Source organism: Poromitra crassiceps (assembly GCF_964638095.1).
Source record: "Poromitra crassiceps genome assembly, chromosome: 1".
NCBI lineage: Eukaryota > Metazoa > Chordata > Actinopteri > Beryciformes > Melamphaidae > Poromitra > Poromitra crassiceps.
In genome coordinates, this window is record NC_139623.1 from 71716822 (window position 1) to 71724321 (window position 7500).

Genomic DNA, 7500 nt, shown 5'->3' on the forward strand with positions numbered 1-7500 from the left:
CTTTTTAATGAACTGGTCTTAAGTCTGAAAATTATCCCCGGAAATAGACAGACCACACACACACACACACACACACACACACACACACACACACAAACGCGCACACACACACACACACACACACACACACACACACACACACACACACACACACACACACACACACACCTACACACACACACACACACACACACACACACACACACACACACACACACAGAGTACATGTATACTCCGGGATCATGTGGTTACCTATCAACCACATAACAAGCTCTACCTTGGCCACTCATTACCCATGACAGCAATAAACTGGACGTACCCGGAGCTACTATGTGCAAAAGGCTAAACCATAAAAAGTACCCCTCATTGGAAGAAACACACAAATGAGTGCACACACACACACACCCAGGTGGTAAAATGGCCAGTGCAGGACTCACTTGATTGGCTTGGTTTTGGTTGACGAGTGACGTAATCCGTTAGGTGGGCCTGACCACTTAGTAATAAAACAATACAAAGATAAGGGTCAGTGACTCCTTAACTGCAGCAGAACACGGGATCACATCTGAATAGGCACGGACACAGCGGTGTGCGGAAAAAACACACCCTCGAAAATCAACATTGTGGATTCAGCAACGGATCATGCAGGAGGAATAATTGGTCGATCGAAAGACACAATCCGCAAAACCTTGAGATATCTGTTGGAAAATTAAAGGCGAAGGGAAAACAGGGAAAACCGGAAGGAAGAAACAACTCGATAAAGAAATACAAAGAGGAGGGGAGTGCGTACTTGGAGGAACTTTCTATTTATGGCGTCGTTTGGACTGGAACTGGTCGGCGTGACGTTGTCGGTGCTCGGCTGGCTGCTGTGCATGGTCAGCTGCGCTCTGCCCATGTGGAGGGTCTCCGCCTTCATCGGCGCCAACATCGTCACGGCCCAGGTGTACTGGGAGGGCCTGTGGATGAGCTGCGTGGTGCAGAGCACGGGGCAGATGCAGTGCAAAGTCTACGACTCCATGCTGGCCTTGCCTCAGGACCTGCAGGCCGCCCGGGCGCTCTCCGTTGTCTCCGTCATCATCGGGGTCGTGGCGCTCCTCATCTCCCTGGTGGGGGCCAAGTGCACCAACTGCATCGAGGACGAGGGGGTGAAAGCCAGGGTGATGGCCGCCTCCGGGGGAGCGTTCATCGCGGCAGCCCTGGCCCAGCTGGTCCCCGTTTCCTGGTCGGCGCACACCATCGTCGTCGAGTTCTACAGTCCCCTCGTCCCCTCTGGCCAGAAGATGGAGATCGGCGCGGCGCTGTATCTGGGCTGGGCGGCCGCCGCCCTCTTGCTGGTGGGGGGGTCCATCCTCTGCTGCAGCTGCCCTCCGCAGGAAGACAAAAGCCTGAGGTACAGCGTGCACCCCCCCCAGAGCCGCATGGCGTACTCCGCCACCCCAAGGTCAGCGGCCCCAAGCTCCTACAACAGGAGAGACTATGTTTGAGGGAAAGGTGGGAGGTCAGACAGGGGGATGAAGGAGAATGGTAACCTTCTTCACTGTTCATATTTTTCAAATATTCTCCTTATCTGCCCGTTTTCAGGAAATGTGTATAGAAATAGCTATTTGCGTACTAAGGGAGGGTAAAAGAGTCCGAAGCAAGCATTTGTGTGTGAATATGTAGGATCAAAGAAGTATGTGAACATAAAGTACAAAGGGAAGTGGAAGGTTTTTTTTTAGTCTTTTTTGGAAGTTTTTATGGCCGTGAAGAAAGACAGAAGAAAATGCCCTTGCATGATGTGAAGAATACTGTTGTTGTATTATAGGCTGTTTACACTTATCATAGGGGCTACGGACATTTGTAATAAAGCATGTGAAATTCATATTCACAATTCACATCAAAATTAGGCAGACATGAGACAAGATATGATAAGAAATGTTTGAATATGTAGGCTGTGGTCGGAGTTCAGCAAGGGGATTTTGTAGCCCCAAGTAAAACTAAAAGTTTATTTTTGAAATATTTTGTTTGTTTGCTCTGTTTCAATTACCATAACATTTTGACCCTTTGTGTGTGCATGTCAAGTATGTATGACTGTGTTAACCATTGTAAAGCAAATAGAAGTGACTGTATGATCATTTTCTCCCAGGGGAACATTATTTTTCATGCCACAAATAGATTATTCAGGCATTGGTGAGCATGGTGACTCATGAGCTTGAAACATTGTACAGTTGAGCAACATTTTTCACTCCATAGCAAGGTCAAAATGGCAGCATGTACAATATAACATAATAAGCTAACTTAAATAAAATTAACACTTTGTTGGGTTTGTAGATTATATGAATGATTTTTTTAAATTAAACACATTGCACGTCATTTCATGTGGCTCTATATGTTTTCTACAAAGGTTAGAGCTTTTCTATGATATTATGTTTTGTTGTAATAAAGTATCTATTTGCTGTGATTGCAGTGTGGTTGTCAAAATTGGTACTACTTATCTCATACATCATTCAAATGTATAATGAATCAATATTAAATTTAAACAATTTAAACATTTTAAATAGAACATGTTCTGTTTGTACTGTAGATTATCAAAACAATTACATAATATAGTAATAAACAAATATTTGTTCAGTGAAGCACCATTATTTCTGCCTAATTTATTCTGCTTAGGTATAACAATGATTGAGAGAACAGAAAAATACAACTAAAAGCAACAGGTACTTACTGAGGCTTCGCCAAATAACACACATACTACTGTCTATCATGAAATACTAATAGTGACATTTCAAGTTAATACAGTCATACTCATAACATGAGGTGATGAGCCCTGAATTTAAGACAAATCAAATGAAAAGTAGGCTATTGAAATGAGTTACACGTTATGGAAAAAGTAAAAGTATCATGTTTAAAGGATTTATTTGTATTTGTTATGACTTGTTATGAATAATTTAACAGTATGATAAAATGTCAGTATCCAACCTTTGGGGGAGGTTGTCGATGTTTTGTAGTTAACTGGTTTTTGATGTCTACTCTGAAAGTAGATGATTGCAGTTTCAGTCTTACTAAGCAGAATTTCCACACATAATGTCAGAGTTGCGTGTGATGTCAGAGTGTGTGATGTCAGAGTTGCGTGTCATGTCAGAGTGTGTGATGTCAGAGTGTATGATGTCAGAGTGTGTGATGTCAGAGTTGCGTGTCATGTCAGAGTGTGTGATGTCAGAGTGTGTGATGTCAGAGTTGCGTGTGATGTCAGAGTGTGTGATGTCAGAGTGTGTGATGTCAGAGTGTGTGATGTCAGAGTTGCGTGTGATGTCAGAGTGTGTGATGTCAGAGTGTGTGATGTCAGACTGTGTGATGTCAGAGTAATGTCAGAGCTGCGTGTGGCTTTTGATTTGTTGCTGATGCTAAATGTGATGACAGTCTGAGGGAAGTGCCTGGGCCTGAACTCATTCCTCTCTGGTTGGTAGCCTACCTGGTCCATCTGTACCACAGACACTGCTGACTCCCTTCCTTCCCTTTTTGAATAGTCAAATTGTTTCCCTGTGTTTTATCAGCTGTGCTTATGGGCAAAGGACTGGAGAGCAACCTGTTAATTCAGCACAGTTCATAATACTCACACGGGACATGACCGGTTTGTGGATAAAACAATGGCTTTTTGTTGATAAATCACAATTGACCTTTCCTACAAATGCGCTATCCGTAAATAAATGTCCACAAAGTGTTTTCTATTACCAATGAGTGAATGCGCCGTTCCGTAACTTAAAAAACGAGCCCAGCCGCGTCTCTCTGCATTCACCCATTGCAAAAATATTGCAGGATTTTCATGCTTGTCACGGGTTATACTTTCCCGGCAAATTGGACGGATGTTGCGTTCACGAGCCTGCCTACTAGTCCTCATTGCTCCGGCGGAAATATCAACGAAGAAGATGACTAACAGGAAGTGGCTAACGTTACGTTTGTCGCTAGCTGCTAGCTGCTAGCAAAAGCAAGCAACAACAACACAGTCCAAACAAAATAGAGTCGGGACTGTGTTTTCGGTTCATGGAGGGACCTTGCTGCTTGTAGCTACTGTAATGTGGTTTTGACCAGATAACGTTAGCTGCTTGCTAATAGATTTACCACCTGGTCAGAAACTCCGCTAACATTACCGTCTTGTGTGAAGTAATGCAACCCTAACGTTACTACCGTTATGCTTATGGTCATGGAACATTATTGTTTCACTGCAGTTAGCTGCGGTGGTGAATCTGCCTATTATAACGTTAGCTTGATGCTATACATGTACGCGGCTAACTAATAGATTTATCTATATTTATAGAAATTACCACCAGCCCTACTAATAACGTTATCGTCTTGTGTTGATAATGAATGTAACAGTCGTAAATATGCCTATGTCTGTTATGCTTACGGTACATTGTTTGTTCAGTTTGGTCAACTATTAGACGGTACCGTGGGAGAACGCTCTGACTGCAGTTACTGTAGCTGCAGTGGGACTGCACATTAGTATAACGTTAGCTTGATGCTAATCGCGGCTAACTAATATTGATTTACATTTATAGAAATTACCACCAGCGCTCCACTAATAACGTTAATAACGTCTTGTGTGGATAATGAATGTAACAGTCGTAAATATGCCTAACGTTACTGTTATGCTTATGAAACATTGTTTGATTGTTCAGTTTGGTCAACTCCAGGCATTACACGGTACCGTACAATACAGGGGAAGCAGGGTAGGTATCCTGGCTCACGGTAACATGAATATCCTATCCATTTCCCCACAGCCAATGTAAGCCAAAATACGGCCAAACATGCCACAATAACGTCCGATAATTCATCCAGAATCCTTCCTGGGCATCTCGAGGCTGATCTGACCGATAAATTGTCCAGGTTGCCGTTTTCAAGTGACTTTTATGAGTTAACGTTACAAAGCGACCAACACCTCTGCTGTTGCCAGGCAGCTGCTTGTGGGCATGCGAGTATGGTGCCTGCGCACCAGCTCGTTCACACGCTGCCTGCAGTTACTCTAACGGCCACCGGTGTCAGTAATAGTTAGAACCTACGGATAGGACCTTTAATATCTCAAAAAGTATACATTCCATCGCTTATAGTTTGACATTGTGAGTGAGAGCAGAAGTAGGCTACCTGAAGGATTGAATGTATAATATATGTATGGAGTGTTAAAGTTGTGTTAACTGTGACAGTCTTAAAAAGTGTGAATTTTAATTGTTTTATCCCATTTTTATCCCCCATTAGTGCTAATTTAATTTGTTCATCCTGGTTGCTGCTCCACCCTCTGTTGATCTGGGGAGAGCCGAAACTGGCTCCATGCTTCCTCCGAAACATGGGCAGTTAGCCAGCCGCTTCTTTTCACCTGACAGGGGAAGCTTCACCGGTAGGACATAGCACGTGCAGGGAGGATCACCACCCCACCGTAAGCGGTGGTGTGTGGGTGTGTGGGGGGATGCTGTGGGGTGTGCGAGTGAGCGAATTACAATTTCACTCGCTACAATCACTATTCAAATCATCGCATGGATAACCGACAAGCATAGTTAGCTTGCTAATGTAGCTGCTAATGTTAGCTACAGATTGCTAACACTAACGTTAGCCGCTAACCGTTAGCAGGTAGGCTACTGGTGACGTTTTGTGATGTTTTTGTCATGATGAAATTCCTTGTGGTGCAAACCAATTTCCCCATGGGGACAAATAAAACATGTCTGTCTGTCTGTCTGTCAGTCAGTCAGTCTGTCAGTCTGTCTACCTGACGTTCATGCATTGTGCCATGCTGCAAATCGGGCAGTGACGTTTGTCCAAGTGAAGTCGGCGTATGTGCAAGATGGCGGACGCTCAAGTTGTACTTGTTTACTGATGTTTTAACGGCGGAGGAATGTAAGCGTGTCTGTATACAGTGGGCCAAAGGGTCGTGACAAATCATCATGTCTGGACACGATGGGAATGAGAATGCATAGGCTGCCATTATGATTATAAAGGTTGTGTTGATGTAACCACCTGATCAACATAGGCTTATTGATACTGCATACAGACTTAGCTGTTAGCTAAGTTTTACATCTACATGCACGAACTGATGTTATTATTACACACACACACACACACACACACACACACACACACACACACACAGACACACCCACACACACACCCACACACACACACACACACACACACAGAGAGAGACACACACACACACACACACACACACACACAGACACACACACACACACACAGACACACACACACACACACACACACACACACACCCCCACACACCCCCCCCCCCCCACACACACACACACACACGTGAGCAATAGACTGATAAAGAGGGGAAGGCAATGTTGGTCAGTGTGAGCGCTGCATGATAAAAAGAGCCAGCCCTCTAGTTTGTTTTGTAAATGTGTGTGTATGTGTGTGTGTTTGTGTGTGTGTGTGTGCGTGCGTGTGTGTGTGTGTGTGTGTGTGTGGGTGTGTGTGTGTGTGTGTGTGTGTATGTGTGTGTGTAGGTGTGTGTGTGTGTGTGTGTGTGTGTGTGTGTGTGTGTCTGTGTGTGTGTGTGTGTGGGTGTGTGTGTGTGTGTGTGTGAGAGAGAGAGAGAGAGAGAGAGAGAGAGAGAGAGAGAGAGAGAGACAGAGAGATAGAGAGAGAGAGAGAGAAAGAGTGGATCACCTTACTGTAGCATTCAAACATCAGGCTTTAGATTTTGAGATAGTTGATGTTTCCAAAACGTAGGCTAATATCTAATCTTCCAGAATTGCTGTAGGCTACTAATGCTAATAGGATGTGATGCATTTTTATTTAGAATTACAGATGAGAAAAGTTTTTTTTCTGGCAGAAAACTGCCAGAAAACTTTCTAACTGTAAAAACGCTAAAAGCAGAATAGCCTTGTTGTGAAGGCCCTCTTCTCTCACTCAAGTGAAGGAAGTGCAGATCATCACGAAATGTTTGGCCAACAGACAGTAAAGCATTGAAATCGATACTGAGATGATCTGTATGCTAAGGGTGTCTGAGGGCCAACCTATTGTATATTCTCTCTGCTCATATTTGCTCTGGGTGCAGTTATTCCAGTTTCCAGCACAGCTTTGGCCATGTTTTCCTACTGAGACAGTGAGACCTGACCGCTTACACCACACACTACTGCAACCAGGAAGTAGCCTAAGAAAACATCAGCAGTAGCAGAGGGTCAGTCTTATGGCCTGAGTGGTTCTGTGTGTGTGTGTGTGTGTGTGTGTGTGTGTGTGTGTGTGTGTGTGTGTGTGTGTGTGTGTGTGTGTGTGTGTGTGTGTGTGTGCTCCTATGCTTTCTCACAACAAGGGTTTGAACCGCTCCTCCATTGTCCATTGTGGTCGACTTTCCATTTTTCCTCAGGGCAGTATCGGAAGAGGAAGAGGAGGAGCAGGAGGGTATTTTCAATGCACTGCATGTCTGTGTGTTTGTTGGCAAACCAACAAATAAACTCCTCCCGTCCCGACCCTTGCTATGTTGTGTCATTATTCCTGAATTTTAAAACTAGACTA

General features: G+C 44.2%; 1 pseudogene across 1 annotated transcript; it reads left to right on the forward strand.

The window, feature by feature from the left end:
- Positions 1 to 806: 806 nt before the first annotated feature.
- LOC310776648 (claudin-4 pseudogene) lies at positions 807 to 1481 on the forward strand (annotated as a pseudogene). The gene has a single exon. The product of its transcript is annotated as a claudin-4 pseudogene (transcript).
- Positions 1482 to 7500: the final 6019 nt, after the last annotated feature.